Source organism: Eubalaena glacialis, chromosome 18 (genome assembly GCF_028564815.1).
Source record: "Eubalaena glacialis isolate mEubGla1 chromosome 18, mEubGla1.1.hap2.+ XY, whole genome shotgun sequence".
NCBI classification, from domain to species: Eukaryota; Metazoa; Chordata; class Mammalia; order Artiodactyla; family Balaenidae; genus Eubalaena; species Eubalaena glacialis.
Window position 1 is genome coordinate 20,674,443 of NC_083733.1, and position 21,214 is coordinate 20,695,656.

The 21,214-nt window shown below is 46.2% G+C and overlaps 1 pseudogene; it reads left to right on the forward strand.

Annotated features, from left to right (window-relative positions):
* Positions 1-2,825: 2,825 nt before the first annotated feature.
* LOC133077630 (large ribosomal subunit protein eL33-like) lies at positions 2,826-3,128 on the forward strand (annotated as a pseudogene).
* Positions 3,129-21,214: the final 18,086 nt, after the last annotated feature.

Consider the following 21,214-nt stretch of genomic DNA (forward strand, 5'->3'; position numbering starts at 1 on the left):
GGTGGGATCTGCTTGGCCGGCGTTTGCACAATAATCCTGGATGCTGGGATTGAACTAGGTGTGAAATAGTCCGTGATGCCTTACAGTTTAGGAAACTGCAATTGCATTCTTCACACCAGATACATTTTCCAGATGATCCAAGCCTTTTCTCTGCTGGCAGCTTCCATTTCAGCATTTCTAGACCTGGAATAAGGTCATGGGCTCCAAGGGGGCCCGTGCCCGCTTTGGCTTTGCGGGAAGTCAGTATTCTGTCTTGGCCTTGCCGGCCATTTGAGCTTGGATGTTGTATCATCGGGCTGCATGTCATGTTTCTTCTCGCATGTGGCGTGACATTTGTTCAAACAGAAGAGGCAGTGTGGTTCTGGGGAAAGAGCGAAGAGTTTTGAGTGATACTGCCTGGGGTTGATGCCTGGCTTTCAGGCTCTCTAAGCCTCTGTTAGGCCAACTTCACACAGTGCTTGTGAAGTCCAACCACACAAATGAGTGTGAAGACGCCAGGAGCGATGCAAAGAGCTCTGTAGATATTACTGTTTTATTTATGATTATCCTTCAATTTATAGACCCATACCTACATTTTGATGATGGGCTACGAGAATGTCACAGCTTATTTGTTAAAATATCATTAATCTCTCAGGCACCTAATAGAGGAGTAAAAATGGCTTAATATTTACACGCTCGTTATTTACCTTTAAATGCAGGATTTGCTTGGTCTGGTCAGGTGAGCTGTGGATGAGAGGGAAGTTTTGAGAATCTATTTACAGGCTTTTTTTTCTTTTCTTTTTAGTTTTGTTTAAAAAGTCAATGCATCATCCTCAAAGACTTTAAGGGAAATTAAGTGAATGAAGTTCCCAATCTTGTCAATGTTAATTAAAAAAACAACGCCCGAACTGTCAGATTTGATGCACTAGGAACAGTAGGAAAAGTCAGTGATGGGGCTTCAGAGTGGAAGCTGATAATTACCAAGGTTCCCCTTCTCCCTTGTCTCTGCCCACCCACAGCAGCACCCTCAGCCTGGACTCTCTATCCTCACTGCATCCTCCTCTCCTCAAGAATCTGTCATGGCTCCCTATCGCCCCATCGGTCCTCCAGGGTCTGGATCGTGCCCTCACTCGTCAACACTTTTCCCCCAGTTTTCTCCCGCTCATGATCTGTGTTCCAGTGTTTCTGTACTGCATCATCTTCAAGATTTACTGTCAACTTGCGTGTTCATTTTTGTAAGACTAGCACCTCTGAGGTGCACCTCTGGCACAGCGCTGCCAGCATCGAGCCATTGCATGCCATTTCTCCTACAAGAAAGACCTACCTTCTAAATATTACTCAGTGCCAGCCCCACTGTCTGCAGAGATTTGTCCTAAATAGTCCAGAGAGGAGGATCACGCCCCTTTAGGTAATTCATTGTACCAACTCATAGCCTGTTGGAAAATTCTCAGAGTGAGTTGCTTTAGAAGACAGTGAGATTCTAGTAACTGTGTCCCAACAGATCCCTGTTAGGAACAACTGCCCCTCGTAGTAACCTGCGTTTGGCCACTACGTGCATACCTCGTCTATCCTATAGACTGTGAACAAGCTGGAGCGTATTTGATCCTGTGTAATCACATAGGTCCTGTCACAATGTCTGCACAGAACATCCCTTCAATGAAATTCACCAAATGCTTTACTATTATGGCTTCTCATGGGTCTTCAGAGGCCCAGGTCCTTGAATCAGGAACCTTCCCAAATGTTGGTAATGCAAGCTATCCCTCTCTGGCATATATGAAGTAGGACTGGGGCATGAGGGCAGTGATGAGAAGAGGTCTGTTTAGAATGGTGTATAAGTTTCTGATTGCTGAAACAACTTACTACAAGCTTAGGGACTGAACACAACACAAATTTACTATCTTACCGTCCTGTCAGAAGTCTGACACGGTCTCATTGGGCTAAAATCACAGTGTCAGCAGGGCCGCATTCCTCTACAGAGGCTCTAGGGGAGAATCCATTTTCTTGTCTTTTCCAGCTGCTAGAGGTTGCCTGTATTCTTCGGCTCACGGTTCCCCTTTTCCATCTTCACAGCCAGCAGTGTTGCATCTCTCTGACCATTCTTCCACCATCTCTCCGCCTGACTCTCCCTTCTGCGCCACTCTTTTACTTTTAAGAGCCTTTGGGATTACATTGGGACCTTCTGGATAATCCAAGATAATATCTCTATTTTAAGGTCAGTTTATTAGTGATCTCAATTCCAACTGCAACCTTAATTCCCCTTTGCTATGTAACCTATTTACATATTCCAGGGATTAGGACATTTTTGGAAGAGCCATTATTTTGCCTACCACAAATAGAGACTAGGAAATATGGTGCCCAAATCCACTTTGCCTTTACCCAGAGTGAAAGCATTCAAATATGTAAAAGACATCCACACTGAGGTCAAAGCTGGTGAGAAAATATGGGCCAAGGCCAGGATAGAATCCCTGGCAAGTCACTCAGCTCACCAACCATCAACCACCCATGCAAACAACACACATTTACTGATGCCTGGTACATACTAGAGATTCTGAGGCAACTGTTTATCATCATGGAGTGTGAGAGAAAAGGACATAAGGAGACAAGACACTGTGATGAAGGCTTCAGAGAGGAGTGGGCACATCAGCTGACTCTTGAAGGAGACATAGATCAGATGAAGATGTTCTCTGGGCAAAGTGGGGAGAGCGTTTCTGGCAGAGGTCAGAGCATGGACAAAGCATAGAGGTGTAGACCAGCACAGCATCTTCCAGAACCAGCCAGTAGCTCTCTTTTTGCCATGTTGGACCCTGTGGAGGCCTGGTGGGATCATGACTTCTAAAACACCGATTATGTCTGGAAGGCTGTGGTCCAAGGCATTTTTGCTGGCAGTAAGCAAGGTCTTCCAAATCAGAGGGAGCACACAGCTCTTCTTAAAACTGAAAGTGTTTATGCCTGAAATGAACCCACATTTTATCTAGGGAAAACAAAACAGTGACTTCTGGAGACAAACCAAACAAAACCAGAGTCATCCAGGGAAAGATAACCCACTTCCATGGAACAGGAGCCTGGTTTGGGCCAAATTCTGAAGCAAGCTTCCTGCTAAGGCCATTGGCCATAGAATCCATGCGGGGTTGCATCCCTTAGAGATTTAACTTGTTTAAAAGTAAGCAAATAAAATTCAGGGGAAAAAAAAAAGAATCAGTTTTTTGATGTGATTTGACCAGAGATGTTTGGAGAACAGTTGATAGTGGAAAATGATAAGAGGTAAGTAGGTGTTAAAGGCTGAACTGTGCTTCCTCAAAATTTGTGTGTCGAAGTCCTAACTCCTGGGACCTCAGAATGTTACTGTGTTTGGAGATACAGTCTTCAAAGAGGTAGCGCAGATAAGATGAGGTCATTAAGGCAGGCCCTAATTCAATGTGACGATTGTCCTTATAAAGGAAATTAGGACACAGACACGTGGAAGACCATGTGAAGACACAGGGAAAAGATGATCATCTATAAACCAAGAAGAGAGGTCAACCCTTCTCACAGCTTGATCTCAGACTTCTACCCATCCAGAACTAGAAAAAAATACATTTCCATTGTTTCAGATACCCAGTCTGTGGTGCTTTGTTATGGCAGTCCGGAAACTAATATAGTAGGTCATAAAAATCATAAGAGTCATTGAATGCCAAGAACTAGTTGCTGTGATGTATCACTCAGATCTTCTTTCAGGTCTGATGGCCTTCTTCCTCCAAGTGCTGGGAATACTACTGGCAGACAGCCCCCAGCTATCAGCTTCTTTCAGGAATTTGCCTTGGATCAAGCTACCTTGTCCCAGGTCATGCCCCCTTTCTCAGGGTGGTCTGTATCCAAGACTTGTTGCCATGTGCATATTAAGGCTTGGTCCCTTTGCCCAACTTGGTTTAACTCTTTAAAGGTCATCTGGCTTCGGAGCTTCCCTTGGAGTTGACTGAGGCCTTTGTTAGGACTGCATCATACCTTCTCAGCTTCTCTTCAACTCTTCTTCCTTCCCCCACTTCCCTTCCACATGGATTGATCCCAAGGGCGCTCCCTAATACACTTCTATTTATTTATTTATTTTTGGCTGTGATGGGTCTTCATTGCTGCGTGCGGGCTTTCTCTAGTTGCGGTGAGCGGGGGCTACTCTTTGTTGCGGTGTGCGGTTTTCTCATTGTTGTGGCTTCTCTTGTTGTGGAGCACAGGCTCTAGGTGCGTGGGCTTCAGTAGTTGTGGCATGTGGGCTCAGTAGTTGTGGCTCTCGGGCTCTAGAGTGCAGGCTCAGTAGTTGTGGTGCACGGGCTTAGTTGCTCCCCAGCATGTGGGATCTTCCTGGACCAGGGCTTGAACCGTGTCCCCTGCATTGGCAGGCAGTTTCTTATCCACTGAGCCACCAGGGAAGTCCCCTGATACACTTCTATATGTTAACTATTGTCTCAGGGTCTACATCTGGAAGAATACAACCTGTGATATCATAATAAAGAAATTGGACTTTGTCCTGACAGCATTGGGGAGCTATTGAAGCATTATATTCTGATGTGGTATGATTTGTAGTGTGGCTGGTTTGACGGCTAAATTAAAGAGGATCAGACAGAAGCAGGCAGACCAGTCAGACAGGGCGGAGTATATGAAGTGCATTGTCCTAGCTTGACTGGCATTTACATCTCACTCAGAACATTGAAGGGAGCTCAGGTCTGGTCTGCTTTCCAAGATGTGAGAGCCAAACAAGACTATAGGTGAATACATCGTGGGTGAATAATAAGAGCTTAATGCTCCAGGTATATCCTCAGGGATTTAGATATGAATCAGAGGATAAAATACGTACTTTCTCCTTACCCCCTGCAAGTGCAAGTGTCTCAGGAGCTTAATCTGACGGGATGCAAGCTCTCACACACCAGCCCTAACTCCCTATGGCTCTTCCCTCACATCACACCATAATTGAACCCTGAACACTTGATAATGCAGTTCCCTCTGACTGGACTACATCCCCTCTTGCTCCATGACCTTCATTTACCTTATTCATCACGTAAGTCTCTTTTCTGCATTTATTGCTTCCAAAAAACCTATACTGATGGCTCCCTCAGGCTGGGTTAGGTATATTTTTACTGTATTTTTATAGTCTTTTTTGTTTTTTTGACCATTAGACTGTAAACTTCAGGACAGTAGAAACTATGTCTTCTTAGGGACTTGGAGCAAAAGAAGCACTGCATTCTTCTTCCCATTCAAAGTTTGACCATTAAAGAATATATACACAAAGAACTGATTATTGAATGGGGATCCCTTTATCTACTTTGATGATGCTTGCAAAACACTCAATAACCATCAAACCTAGAGATTCTAGTAAACTGTGTAGGAGCTTGTGGCTTAGACTTGGGACCAAGTGGTATCTCCTACTTGTTACATTATGTTATGTATTTAAACTTTAGGATCTGCAGAGTTGAGCGAACTACGAGAAAAGTAGCATGACTTGTAGACTCCAGATTCCTAAGCTTGTGAAATAGGACTGCAGGCCTGCCTGCATCAAGCATAGAAGTCAATGGGGGAGTAGAGAAGGGGGAGAGAGGGAGAGCGGTGGGTTTGTCTTCTGAGAGGGGTCCTGCCCTGCTGGTTTCAGAATAGAGAGGCAGGAAGCAGGAGGAGAATGTGTGGTGCCAGAGCCTGGATGGCAAAGGGCAATGAAAGAAGGATTGTGTCTTTGGGACAGTATCCCTCATTGAATCTAAATTGACCAGTTGGGTTAGACATTCCTCCTTCCACAGGAATCGGGGAGTAAGAAGGCAGAGAGAGAGGACCAGAGTTCCCTCTAAGGCACTTCCCTGCATGGAAAAAGTGGATGGAAATGTGGCCTTTACGAGATAAAGTGGAAACACGGGGGAAAGAGCACACATGACTTTCCATCCAGGCCTCTTGATTTTCATGTCCCCAGAACCCAGTATGAGACTGGCCCGAAGTGGGTATCAGCCTGTGCTTACTGATGGGATGGATGAATGGATCACTAAGTGGTTAAGGAGTGACAGTTGCTGATAGATTTGTGGTTCTGCACCTTTCCCTGTTTCTTTCAGTTACTAATTAATGTCCTTGGGCCTGGGTAGTATTCTAAATGTAATTCATTCTCAACTTTGCAGGCCTGTCACTGAAAGCCCCCTCAGAATCTCTTGTAATCTCACCTTTAGCCACATCCATCGTGAGGGTGTGCTGTTATCTAAAGTGAACTCCTGCTAGGTGGGCAACGGGATGTGGCCAGAAGGGGCGGCTGGGAGCCTGGCTGTGCTGCTGTCCCAGGGCTCCTTGTCAGTGTGACGGTGGAGTGGGCTCTCTGTGGGGCCAGGCCGGCCTTGGCACCTGACAAGGGTCAACACTGTAGATGAGTTAAAGGTAGGGAGCAGCTGGAAATCAACGGCAGATGGGTGCAGTGGCATGGCTGTCTGTGCTTCATCCGCTTACGGCAGAATGGAAACAGGACGGATGCCCTGAGTAAGGACTGGGAAGAGACTGACCAGGGACTGTGGCCCCTTAGAAGGGGATGAGGATTCAGGAGAGAACTAGAAAGGCTGGACAGGAAAATGGAGGCCAACGCCCCATGGTAGGGGTTAGGAGGGGCCTGTTGGAAGGAAGGCAGGGTCCCTTCTGGGATCCACAGTGTGCAGCCAGCTCCTATGTTGGTTGCTCTGAGTTAGTGACTTGAGTTTGAAGGGTGTGCTGGTTCCCTACATTTGGAGGAGATAGACTAAACTCTTTACTGTTCTGGGGTAGATGCTGTGATGTGCTTCTGAGGTCCCCCTTCAATGAGGACTTACTGTCCCAGCTGCCAGAGGACTGTTGGCAGACAGCCTTGATATCTGTCAACCTCTTTTTGCGGAAAGCCACACACCTGAGATCTTGCCCCTTCTTGGGGTGCCCGATCTAATATTGAGTAGTCGCCATGGGAGTATAAAGGATTTGAGCTCAACTTGGAGCAGTGCTGAAGGGTCAGTTCTAACTCCACAGCTTCCCGTGGTGTCAGCAAAATCTGCCATTGGGTTTGCGGCATGTCTCGCTCTGCTCCCTACTTCTGTTCCCTTCCCTTCCCCATGTTTTGATCTGAAGGGCATCTTAATAAACATCCAGCATGCTCAACAGCTCAGCATTTGCTTCCTGGGCAACCTGACCTGTGACTGTCCCCTTTGTATAGTGTGTTCTCATCTGGTTTGGGAAGAGCCTGGAGTGGGTGAGGTTGAGTGTGAAGGGGCGGGTCTGGGAGTGATGGGAGACGGGGGCCAGGCTCGCACAAGATTGGATCTAGAGTAAGAGTCCCCCAACAGAATTTGTTCAAGACCTGGTTGATGGTACTAGTGACATCTTATTGCCGTGATGCTCAAAAGGGATGCTGTAATGTGGAATAGGTTGGTGGTGGTGACCCAGAAGCAGATGGCTGATGGTATGTGGACAAAATGACTCGTTGGACCCTGGGCCCACTCTTGGGAAACAATCTCTCTCCTGCAGTCGGGTGGTCCATCAGTCAATAGATATTTCTAGAGCTCTTCTTTGATGAAGTTTGGAAAGTTGCACAACAAATTCTTAACATTGCAAATATAATACAGTTGTCATGGTTATAGCCATTAGGGTGGCCTAGAATGTGCGAGTATGGGTTTGAGTCCAGTCTCTTCTGGAGAGGAAGGAGACAAACTGGAGAGGATATTATGAATTCTGAGTGTCAAATCCCTATTCCTCAGATTTGTCATAGAAACTGAAAAAATTTCTCCTTTTGTCATGCCTCCATCCCACGCAGCCTCTGGGAAGTTACACTCCTCATATATTAGTTTCTTATGAATAAGCAATTCTTTGAGTACTTCCTATATGCCAGATTCCGTGCTGAAAACCATGGGCCACCCTTGAATAGCTCTCAGATTCCTGTGAGAGGCAGACACAGAAATAATAGAAATAATGGTGGCATTGGGGTTCTGTTAAGTGGTTTATGATTAGAGAACTGAAGAACAAGTATGTATGGCTCACACCCGTAGCCACCCACAAAGGTCCAAGTAAGGTGTATGCATGGCATAAACACAAGGAAAGGGAGTAAAAGGCCACAGGGTGACAAAATTCTGTTAACTGGGCAGAGAAGACCCAGAAAGCCAGACTGAGTCCTGTTGGGCTTCCCCTTGTCCTAACACACTAGGATTCACATGAAAGCAAGTCTTGGAGTCTGCTTTGTCTCAGATCTCTCCACGCTCCACACATAAGGTTCACACAGGGAATTGTAAGCATTTAGTGCTGCTGGAAATTGAAGACAGCAAAGCATTAAGAGATGAGACTAACCACCTGGGCAGGTTCCAGGTCATCAAGGACCACCGTGTTATCATAGAGTTTCTCATTTGCCCTGAGAACAAGTGGCTTGAAATTGTATATTCATCAGAATCACCTGGAGAGCTTTAAAAGCGGTGGCTCCATGGTCTAGTGCCTAGACAGTGGCTCTCACATGGGTAGGGGGCAGAGAGAAATGGTTGGCAGGGCCATTTCTGGGAGAGTCAGGGCTCTGGGTCCCCCAACTCTTAGGTGTGGACTCAGGGGAATGATGGGGTTTGAATGTCACATCCTGGGCAGCCAAGTCCATTGGGATCAGGTAGACCAAGGTTGTCAGTGATGGAGATGCCACATAGCAATAAAAGCTTTACATGAGAGACCAGCATCATTTCCATATCCTCACATTGCCTTGGCCCTAAGGGTATTAGGACAAACTGGGAAAACTTTCAGATGTTCCAACCAACCCAGTAAGGAGAAATCATTTCCTCGCAAGATCACTGGTCCCATTCTGGGGTCATTTGGCTGTTAGAAACTCCTCCCCCACCCCATGCCTTCCACCCATTGGTTCCTATTCCATCCCTGAGTGTTGATGGGATAAGCCAGAATTGATGCTTGAGGCCTGTTTTAGCTGAAATTAATAATCAATGAAATCTTCAGTCAATAGGCACAGGGCAAAATAAATAGTCACCTGAAGGTGACCAACCCTAACTTAATGAGCGTGATTCATCACTTCAAGCAAAGTGCTCTTGGCCCCAGATATTGGAATCGGATCTTTAGCAGGAGGATGGGACTGCCTGGGGAGGAAGAGAGTGGGAATACACCTGGGACCTCGACGCATTAGTCCTGCTGATGGCCCTGCATACAAAACATGGACCCCTCAGCAACAAAGCTACCGCTGAGCCACATTTGTAGGTCACATTTGGATGGGAAATGATTCATGAAAATACGTTTAATGTCCAAAAACAAAAGTACTGATTATCCAGTGAAGAAAGTATTAGGAAACTCATTACGAAATATGTTTTTGTCCTTGCACTGGCCTAAGCATCACAATTAGCGTCCATACCCGCACAAAATGCAGATGCAGTTGTGAAACGAATTTTGAAAATTGAGTCCCTCAAGCTTTCTGGTTCCCGTGCCAGCTGTGTCCATTTGATGTCACTTGGATCACGATTGCATGAAAAGTACTTCCTGTTCTAGCACTTCCATAGCTTCCTAAAGGATGGGACTGACGCTCTGTACATTTTTGGTGTGAAAAAGAAGGTTCTATTGTTGAAGCCACTTTTGTGAGACATTTCGTCACTCACAGCTGAAAGCATCTGTGCTCTTCCTCCAGACAACTCCTGCCTTTTGTGGGATCTCCCTCTCAGCAGATCTTTCCTCTTTTGCTTGTTCAAGGTCTCAGCCTGAAAGCTCATGTAAGCTCTTTCTCATCCCACCTCCTCCCGAGCCATCCCCCCTCTTCTTTTTACCCCAGACTTACTGAGTTGAGTTGCACACTTGCTTCCTTGGCCTTCTAATACGGTGTCCCCTCTTCCCTTTGTAAGATGACCGCCCTCCCTCTATTGGAACCTCTCTTGAAAGGCTTTAGAAAGGTCCAAGTTGCCAAACCCAGTGGCTCCATTTCAGTACCCCTGATCTGGTGCTCTTCACTTTCTCTCTTTTCCCCAGAGCTTTACCTTCGGTGGCATTCAGGAATCCCTTGGGCTGTGCCCCACGTCTAAACTCTCTCTCCTCTCACCCTCCTTCCCTCGCCTAAAAGCCAGTTTCTTCTGAACGTATTTGGATCTCTTCTTCTACTTCTCTGTAGCATATCCTTTGTTGATGTCTTCTCTGGGTTTCAAGAAAGACCTCCATGTGGGAGTTTCCCCCCACCCACCCCCATCTCCATGCCAGGTCCTCACCTTTAGACCTGGGAGGTCTCAAAGCCCAATGGACACCTCAACCTTCGCGTCTGGTTGTACCTCAAATACAGCATGTCTGAAACCAAGCTCTCTGTGTTCTCTCATGAACCTGTTTTTGTGAGGGCCTGCTGACGGTGCCCTGGCCTGGTCTGGGGGCCCAGGCTATGGCATGTGTCTCAGTTTTACTACCAGGTTCCTTTACTGAGCCAGAGCCCTGCTACTAGTCCGTACCATGTCAGAACAAGGCAGAAGTCAGGCTGCCTGGACACCAGGCCCTTTGGGTGCAGAAATAATGCTTTCTCAGGGTCTGACTGAGCCTGTGGTGACTCCCAGGACCTTGAGTGGAGCTGAAGCATTGAGCAACAGTTTTGTGTCTCCTGCCATGGGGCGAGGAGAGATGGAGAATTTGGGAAACAAGGAGGCCCTGCATCTTGATTTATTCACTCTGTGTGTCACCTCTGTCCTCCTCTCACTAAGATGCAGAGTCTCTGCAGGCAAGAACGTTTCCTTTGCTTCACTGCTTGATCCTCAGCACCCAGGAGAAGGCTTGGCGGGACCTCGGTAAACATTCGTTGAAGGAGTATATTGAATTGGTTAAGCACATTCTCAGCAGATTCAAATATAGAAATAGAAATAAATCCCAGCAACTTGAGGTTCTTGGGTGGTTCATTTCTGTTTAGTTGAGGTTTTCTATTTCAGCCCTCTGGTCCTGGTGCATCACTGAGGTCAGTGAACCAAGGGGAGGCTCGTGGCTTCTTCAGCGAAGGAGTTTCTGAATAGCCTCTGGCCAAATAGTATTGGAAAACCCTCAAAATATGCATATCAAGTGTGAACACAATGCAGCCATAATCAGGGACTTTGTTTATAAATCTGAGCTTAATTTTTTTTTGTATGAAGAGAAGGTGAGAAAACCTTACAGCCAGTAGAGTGACCAGATCAGGGACCTGAACAGATATGTGAGTTGATTGGCACCTTGAAATCGCTCCTAACTTGTCTTCCCTTGTCAAAATTGCGTTTGCATCTGTACTGGAGAAGATCTTTTTTTGTGGCAAAAGTGTAAGTCCAGGGACACACGAGATAACTAGATGTTGCCTGCTGTTGGTGGTGGGGAGCACTGCTGAGAACCCAGGCTGGCAGCTGGAAAGGCATTAACCGGACTTTCGGGAAGTCCATGCATGATGAAGTGCCGTCCCAGATGGCAACAAGCCCCCTTGGGTTTGGGGTTCTTAGGGAGCTTTCAGGGCGTGCTATCCTGTTCTCCCCAGTCAGGCCCCAGACTTACCAGGGACCCCGCTTGGTTTGGTGCTTTATAATATTTCCTGAAGGTTTTCCTTTGCTTCGTGACAATACGGGGACTGACTGAGGCTGCCTGGATCCCCACCAAGACATGTTCTTGATAGGGGTTTCTATGTCACTCTCAGCCCACAGTGATAGGTGACCTGCAGAGGAGTTCTGATCTTCATGGGGCAATTGTACACCTTTTAGGCCCGGTGGTTCTGGAAAATGTCTCTTTTCTGGACAGGTCAGGTCCTTTTCGTCACTGTTCCAGCCTCTTCTCATTTCCCCGATTCTCTTTTCCCCATGCCTCATGTTGGAGCATCACTTTCTTGTCCTGGGTAATCCCTAGACTCTGCAATTATACAAGAAAACAAAGCTCTCTCTTTACTGACAGTAACTGGGTCCACGAAACCATTGCAAGCTTATTAGTAGACACCCCAGACTGCAGTGGGTACCCATGTACATTTCCATTTGCCTCATCAGTGAATGAGAGGAACTGTCTCACCACAGCCTTGCCAGCTTGGAGTATTATCACTTTTTATTAGTCTTTGTCAAATTAAAAGACAACTATTACTGGTTCAGTTTTATTTCTTTAATTATTCAAGAGATTGAGCAATTTTTCATGTGTGGATTGGTCGTTGGCATTTCTTCTTTTGGGTCTTACCTTTAGCCTCTATGAATTAATGTGTTTGGTTTTTCCCTGGATGAATTCATAAATCAAAGCAGCCAGCCGTCGGACCCACATTAGTATATTTGTGCTGCATTGCAACTGCATGCCGTTCTCTTCTTGTTCACCATGCACGGAAATCAGTCTGGACTCAAAACTCAACAGGAGTGTGGAGACGGAATGTCTACTGTTATTTCATTCATACATATTCATATATATGTGTATATATGCACACATATGTACATATTACTTATATGTATATATTCAAATATGTGTGTATATATATTCAATAGGGTTCTGTAGTCAACTTAAAGTGTGTGTCAGACTTTAATGGGGAATATTAGGAGCTATAATTTTAGTGAAGAGTATTCTCAGGTTGAACCAATATGAGGGCCCGTGACTCAAAAAATATTTTCACAAGTTGCTCTGTAAATCCCCTAAAATTAGTCTCTGGATTCAGTATTACAGAAAATGAGCTGGTCTTTAATGGCAGCCCCCGATGCGCTTCTAATTACATGTTGGAATGCCCTTCTGGTCTCTCTGCCCTCGACCAGCCACTTCCCGTGTCAGATAGAAGGGCAGGAGCGTTCACGTGACTGGTGTTTTGCGTGATGGGCTCAGGTGTTTCTTCCAAATCCATCATGCTCTATTTATGCCGCTTCCTGCAGAGGTGGGTTTCCTGAGCTAAAAAAATGAACAGTGACCAGCACTCTTTTCTTCCGTGGATATTTGCATCTATTTCTGGGGTCTGTGTGGGGGGCGTGGGTGGGGTGCCTCCAGCCCCAGGGCCCCCTGGAAGTGCGACCTGGGCTTGGCGTGAAGCCAGCGGAACCCGCGGATTTACGAGGCGCAGATTGCGGCGGCCACACAGCTGTGTTTATCAGGCCAAAGAGCTGGGAGACTGTGGGTGGAGGGAAATGGAAATCTATTTTATGGTAAAGATGACTTATGCAGTAAACCAAGTTTATGAAAGTGCTCACAAGGCTGGTGTTTAATGTTCACGTAAGCCATCGATCTCCTTGGTCTCACCCACCCTATCTCCTGTTCTCTTCTTCCCTACCCTCACTGTTCTCTCTCTCTCCCCATCTCTCCCCCACACCTCCACCTTTCCCTCACTTGTTCTATCTCCTAGTTCCTGATTTGCTCCAGGAAGCCCAGGTGGTGGCTGCCACAGCCCAGGCTCACGCGCCTCTGACCTTCACACCCACAGCTGGCCCCGGGGACACACGCGTCCATCAGAAGTTCCATCGCTTTCCCCGTTGCTGACAGCCATTCCCTCCAACTTGCTCACTTGACTGTCCCCCTCTACTCTCTCTGTCCTTACTCTCTGACGCTGCCCCCAGCTCACTGCATGAGCACACAGCCCCCTACTCCACCCTAGGGTGCTGGCATCAGCCTTCCTGCCAGACACTTCAATCTCATGCTGTCCTTCAGCGCTCAGACCCCTGTCGGTCTCCTGTCTGGCTAGCAGACTCCTGCACTCTTGTGTTCCTGGCTTTGCACACTCCTAGATTCAGCTTATTCACTGGTCCAAGTCAGAGATGCTGAAACTCTGTCCTGTGGGACCCATTCCATGTCGGCTGCTTGCTTGGCATTTCCTATAAGATAAGAACATTAGTGACCTTATGCCTTTAGAAGGAGGAAGGTGATATCCAGGTAGGAAATATTCATTCAACATACCTTCCTGGATATTTACTACATGCTGGGGCTGGGCTAGGGATCGGATGTCTCTCTGAACTGGTCAGACTGCCTGGGCTGGGGCTTAGCTCCAGGGCCTGCATCTGTGGATGGGAATCCAGAGTAGGAAGCTGAGAGGGTAGCCAAGTCATGGCAGACACTTGTGAGCGGGGTCGTTCGCTCTGCACGGAGGGCCTGTCGTTTCCCATCACTGTGTTCCTAAGTGCCAGCACAGGCCTGGCCTGCTGCACAAGTACTCAGTGCTTGCTGGGTTGGTAAGGGAATGAACCATGTCTTGAACATAACGGTTGAAGGACTGGGGTTGTCTAGCCAGTAAAAAAGGGAGGCTGAGCGAATCTAATGGGACACTTGGAGCACTGTCACAACAGAGTGTTTCATGGGATTCCAAAGGCCTGACCTGAAGGGTGGCATTTATGAAGATGTAGATTTCAACTGCATATCTGGAAACTCTAGTTGTTTAACGAGAACGTGGGCTGAATCTCAGGATGATGAACTCCTTGATGCTGGAGATACTCAGAAAATACTACATGACCTCTTAATTGTGATGATGTGGAAGGGAATTCTTATGAGGCCCGAATGATGGAAGAATTGTTAATTGGACGCCTATTGTGTGCAAGGGACTATATCAGGCTCTGTGAATGGAGAGACAATGGAAGCCGTTTGTCCTATGAAGTGCTCTAGCAGGTTCCTTGATTTGGTGCTCACTTTAAATAGACTCCCACCGTGTACACGGGGAAACTGAGGTCAGGACAGTGAAGGGCCTTTTCTAGAGGCATCTGGCATAGAATGCCTGTGGTGACCAGGCCCATGGGAAGGGCTTACGTGCATCTTCTCACTTAGTCTTCCCATCAGCCCTGGGATGAAGATACGAGTTTTAGGTCTTTGATCCAGCATCAAACCCCATTCACCAGCCTCCTGATCTAGTGCTCTTCCCATTATAGCAATCACAAAGACAAATTCCAGACATGCAGTCACAAAGAGACTCAGAAGCTCAGGGCAGGGAGTAAGCAAGAGATTAGAAATAGGTGGAGGCTGATAGAGAAGGAAATGGATGCTTTCTGAGCCTGCTGTGGGCCAGACAGAGCTTTACCTACAATGTAAGATTTGATACAAACAAGATCCATGAGGGTTAGATGATTTTACTACCATTTTACAAACGATGAGCCTATGGCTCAGAGAAGTTAACTGACTTGGTTTACGTCACACAGGTAATGAGAACTGGGACTCGGGTACTTCTTTACCACCGTTACTACCACCACTGTTAGCCTTATTGTTACTACCAGTACTAGTACTACTATTAGTACCATTACAACTAGTAGAACTACTTGCTGCTATTGCTACTACTACTATAATGATTAATTTTACTGCCATGGGTACTAGTCCTCCTACCATGCTTACTATTATATTACTGGTATATGACTCCTACTCATGACAAAGTCTTGAGTTACAGAGTGCGTATTCTGTGTAAAATCGAGACTAAGCCCTTTCAAATCTATTTTGTTTAATTTTCAAAACAATTCAGTGAGATTTAGGATAGTCTTTACCCCAGAGCTGATGGGTTGCCCCACATTGTGGGGTAAACGTCGGCATCCCTGATCTACAAGAAAAGGACAGGAGGTGGACATTGGTAAACCAGGAACTAGTTTCCGTGAGTCCGAACACATACTCATGTATTTATCTTAGGTTTGGGATTAAAACAAATTCAGCCTATTTTCGCTGGAATTTTTGCTTAGACTGGTCTCTCCAGAATTCAAGTCAGGTAAGGTCTCCAGAAAGAAGGGATAATGCATCTATCAGGAAGAAGAGCGGTGCTGGGTTTTCCCTGCTTCTCCCTTGTCAGGTGTTATGTCAGATGCTCTGTGTGCTGTCTCTTTAATTCTCCTGCTGGGGGGCAGGTTCTGTCCACCCCATTCTACAGATCTGGAAGCTGAGGCAGAGTGAAGGCAAGGAGCTTGTCCGAGGTCCCATCTCCAGCCAGACATGGTCCTTCTGGCCCCTCCTGCTTCAGCATGGGGCCTCTGCAGCAGAATTAACATGTAAATCAAAACGTAATTGGCTTTGTGTGCACAGTTTAGATAAGATTTACTTTTGAAGAATGACTTTGTGTTCTAACCCAGCAGGCCCAGCTCCACGAGGCCCACTTGCACTTAATAACGGCCGGGGAGTGGGGCCATAAATATTGCTAACGATGCAGCTTGAACGAAACGCCCTATGAACCGTAATAAAACCCCCCATGATTAATTCCAGAACGCGCTCTGTTCATATTAGACCTGCAGTGGCTCCCCTGATGAGATCAATACAGTGTGGCGGAGTGATCCTAATAGAAGTGTTATTATCTTTTAATCTTCGGGAAAATGCCAACTTCTCAAATCCTTCACCAGGCCGCCTGCTTTATTTTCTTGGTGCAACCTTGAAGGCAGTTGTTTTCCCTGAAATGAAGATACATTAGAGTCTTTTCAAGGATTTATCAATAATAGGACCTGGTCCTTCTTTGCAGGGCCCACGGCTAAAAGGCACATTTGTATGCGGCGAGTCAGAACTGGTCACGGTGACCTTCGCTGTCAGCTGCGATTTTCCCAGCAGACAAATGTCTCTGGAGAGTGATTGTTAAAGACAGATATTCACGGGAGGGAGACGGAGAAGCAAGAGGGGGAGAGAAATAACACCACTAACAAATAACCAAGGGAGGGTTGAGGAAGCCAGGCGTGTCCCCTGTGTAGGACTCCAGGCGGCAGAAATGGCCTTCATGGCCCCGGTCAGGAAGCTGGTGTCTTCTCCACCACTTCGACAGGTCTCCAGGGACCAGAGCATAGTGGAACTGGCTGGGAGCCCCGGAAAATGAAATGTCACTGCCCTGTAATGAGTGTCCAGGCAAGAAGGAAGGAAGACAAGGATCACTCAGCCTCATGCCTCCAGGGGTGCTGGACCTTCAGGCCCACAGGGGGCAGGAGAAGCTGTGGCTGGGGTTTGGTGTCCTTGTGGTGACACCTCCCTGGGAGGTGGGGCTACGTGGGCCATGCCTGTTGGATGTGAAGATGAACCAGCTCACCAGTGACGATGCTGGGAGGTCTGTAACGGGTACCAGTGCTGCTCCTGCGGGTGTCCTCAGTTCTGATGGAGGTGGCACACCAGGCCTGGCAGACAGCCCCAGAGAAAGGCAGCGGAGCCCATGGGAAGGAGGAGGAGTCCTCAGTGCCTTTCTTCTTTCTCCTTTGCTTAAAGCGGCGTGCACATCCCTGAAAGGCAGCCTTCTTTGGAGGAGCCTTGGCTATCATCTGGTCCCACCCTTACCTTACGCAGAAGGGGAAACCAAGGCCACAGTGGGGAAATGATGGGGCAGCAGGGCTCACAGCAGGTTATCTGGAGGGCCGTGTCTCCTGGGCTTCCGCCCAGGGCTCTATCTCTTCTTGCTCAGTGCTGTCACTCAGGGACCCAGGCTCCTTCTATCTCGGGGCTCTGCCATTCATGGGGGCTTCTGAATCCTGCATTTTATCATCTGTGTCCAGCCAGCAGACAAATGAAGAGGGGGAAGGGAATGGAGGTTCTCGTGGGCAAATATGAGGACCAAGGAGTATGTATGAGACCCCTATACCTTGTGTCCAATTCCATCAGCCAGGACTCAGTCACGTGCCCCCGCCCACCCACAAAAGTCAGGTGCTGCGAAGTGTCATCCACCAGTGTGCCACAGAAGGAGGGGGCATAGAACTTGTGATCAACTAGCTTATCATGGCTGTAGCATCCTCATCTATAAAACTGGGGGACAGACTACCCCCTTATTGGACCACAGCAGGGACTGTAAGGAACTGAAAGGTATGAGAGCTTCTGACAAATAGTAGGTGCTACATTAATGTGAGTCCTACCCCCTTGGTTTTGCCAGTCTCTCCTCTCAGGGACTGGAGGCTTGAGCCCACGTCTGAGTTTCCCCTCCAGCTCCGTGGGACCTGGTGGCTGGGCTCGGCCCTTTGGTGGGATTAAAGACAAGGTACCGTCCACATTCTGATCTGGCATTGAAGATGGCCTTGCCTTGCTTGCTCAGCTCACTGGAGGCTGTTGGTGAGACTCTCCACCTGCCCAATGGCTCTCCCCTCCAGCCCCTGCCTCCTTCTATTTACATCCCCCTGAGATGGTCTGTGATCTGATCCCAGCATATAATACCTGGCTCCTTAGATTCAGCTTTGCCACACCTGGTGTGCTCCAGGAGCCACACTGAGCTGCCTGGTGTCCCGTGGGGGTGGGGTTACCTTTTGGCTCCCTCACTTATGACCTCATGACCTTAGGCAAGTGGCTTTGCCTCTTTGAGCCTCTCTTGGATTATAAGAATCCCTTACAAAGGAACAACCAGCAGGTGGACTGTTAGGAGGAGGACACAGAATCATGGCTGTGAAATTGTTGAGCACAAAGCCCCACAGAGCAGCTTGGAGGGAGGGTGTGTCTCAAAAAGTGGCAGTGCACATGCTGATGCCCCCTATGCTGACATCCCTCATTTTCCACAAATGGGAGGTCAGGGTGCTCTGTGAGGGTGATCATAGTGGCAGAGTTGATAAGGAGGGGTTGGGGGACCAATATCCATAGACCACCGCTCTCCAGGGTGGTGCTGAAGGATGTGAGGTCCCAGCACCTTCTCGTGCCCCTTTCTGTGGAGCTCAGCTGGATCACTCACTCCTTTGCCTGTGGTCCAGACTCAAGGGATGCCATAGCAGTTCTGGGCTGAAGAAATCTGTGTTCTTGGCTGAGCACAGAACTGAGGGGAGTTTTTAGTTTTACAGGATGTTACTTCCCCAAACTTACCCTCTGCACCCTACAGAGCGTTTAGCGCCAGGCAGATGAGTTCTGAGTAAACTCATCAGAGATAAAGGCAAATAGGACAGGTGAGAACAGTGGTGGGGTGGAGCGGGGGAAATGTAGATTCTTACCTTGTGATATAGATCCTTCCTGTTGTACCTTGGGCCATCTGTTCTTCCTTTTACTGAGATACTTAGATTTTTATGGCACCTTGTGTTAAGGATGGTACTCTCAAAGGAGGCCAGAGCTGTGCTGATGGGGAATTCCAGCATGTTTCCCATTCCCTGCCGTTTAAGTACTTACCTATCTCTGTGCCTTGGCTCTGCTGTTCACCAAGCCAGTCATGCCCTGTTCATCTGTCCTCATTGTACCTTTTTCAAGGTCCTACAGAAATATAACACTTCTCAGGAATCCTCTGATGGTCCTTGAGTCAGGGGAGACTTCTTCTTTCTCCAAACACACACACATATCTTCCTCTTGTCTACCTTGTGGCAGTTCTTACATTTTCTGGTAGGTATATTAGTGCACCTCTTCTCCCTTTAGCTAACGATAGTAATAATCATAATAAATATTAATAACAGCCAACTTTTTACTGATCTCTAGATGTCAGGAAATTTACTGACATTATCACAGTGAATCCTCATAATGGCCCTTTAGAGGAGGCACCATCAGAATCACCAAGTTACTGATGAGAAAATTGAGCCATGCAGAGGTTAAAGAACTTACTGAAGGTCCTCCAGTCAGTGAATAGTGGTTCCAAGATTTACTGTAAACTCTTAGGACATCCAAGTCTCTGTTCTTGACCACTGCAATTTGTCTTCAGTTTGACTATAAAGTTAAGATCTTGTAGGTAACTGATTTGGCCACAACATCTCAGGCAGAGCATACAGAAGAGAGGATGGGCTTTGGAGTAGAAAAGATCCAATTGGATCACCCAATGGGCTTGAGGATCTTGGACAATCTACTTGAGCTCTTTGGGTCTCCTTTTTTCTTCTGTAAAATATAGAAAATAGTATGCACCACAGGTTTGGATGTGATGAGGCTTAACTGAGATCAGGGGCATGTAAGGCCACTCCAACAGTGTCCCATAGGTAACAGTACAGCTAATACTTACCAAACACTTGCCCTGAGCCACATGCTTTTCTGTATGATGCATATGGATTAACTCATTTAACCCCTTATAAAAATGCAGTGACTGGAGTGGCTATACAAATCTCAGACAAAGTAGACTTTAACACAAAAAATATTACTGGAGTTAAAGAGGATTATTTTATAGTGATGTAATGATCAACCTATCAGAAAGTCACAACAAGTATAAACATGTATGTACCTAACAACGGTGCCCCCAAATACATGAAGCAAAGGCTGATAGAATTGAGGAGAGAAATAGAAAGTTCAAAAATAAAAGTTTGAGATGTTAATACCCCACTAAGAAAAAAATAGGAAAGACTCAATTTACTAAGATCAGAGATGAAAGAGGAGATACTACTATTGACCTTACAGAAATTAAAAAAAAAATCAAGTATAAGGGAATACTATGAAAAACTGTATGTCAATGAACCAGGAAACAGAAGATTTGAAGAACATTGTATACAAATTAAAGTTAACATATATTTATAGAACATTCCACCCAAGAGCAGAATACACTCTTCTCTAGTGCAAATGGATCTACAAAATCTACCATATTCTAAGCCATAAAAAAGCTTCAATAAATGTAAAAAAGATTGAAATTGTATAAAGTATGGTCTTTGGTCACAATGGAATGAAATTAGAAGTTCATTACAGAAAGCAATTTGGGGAATTCACAAATATGTGGAAATTAAACAACATGCTACTAAATAACCAGTAGGTCATAGAGGAAATCACAAGAAAAATTAGAAGATACTTTGAAATGAATGAAAGTGAATATAAAAACATACCAAAACTTACATGATGCAGCTAAATCAGTGCTTAGAGGGAAATTTATAGCTGTAAATCCCTATATTTTTTGAAAATAAAGATCTCAATATCCTAACCTTCTACCTTAAGACACTAAAATAGAAGATCAAACAAACCCAAGCAAGCAGAAGGAAGAAAATTATAAGGATCAGAGTGTAAATTAATTCAACAGAGAATAGAATCAATGAAACCAAATGTTGTTTTTTCAAAAAGACCAACAAAATTGACAAACATTTATTTAAGCTAACTAAGAAAAAATAGAGAATATTCAAAATACTGGAATAAAAAACAAATTAAAGGACATTACTACTGACCTTACAGAAACAGAAAAATAAAGTCTAAGGGAATTCTATGAGTAGCTGTATTGTTCAGTGGTGAGAGGTATTGGTGAAGGTGTTCTAGTGGCAGCTGAATTATTTACGAGAGTCAACCTTAGCCGAACACCCAGCATGAGTCAGAGATTGGTCACACCTTGGTGTGATGCGTACAAAGTACTCCTTTCACATGCCATATGCCCTCGGATCCTTATTAAGAAAAAACGTAACCTGAAGTAAGACTTGTAGTACTTACCGTATACAGTGCTCTGAAATTACTACTGTGAAATGCAGATCCAAAGCCCCTTGAAGTTCCTCAATTCAGTAAGTTCTAGATTAATGGAGGTGGAATGGGATGGGAGTTAGGAACACAGGCT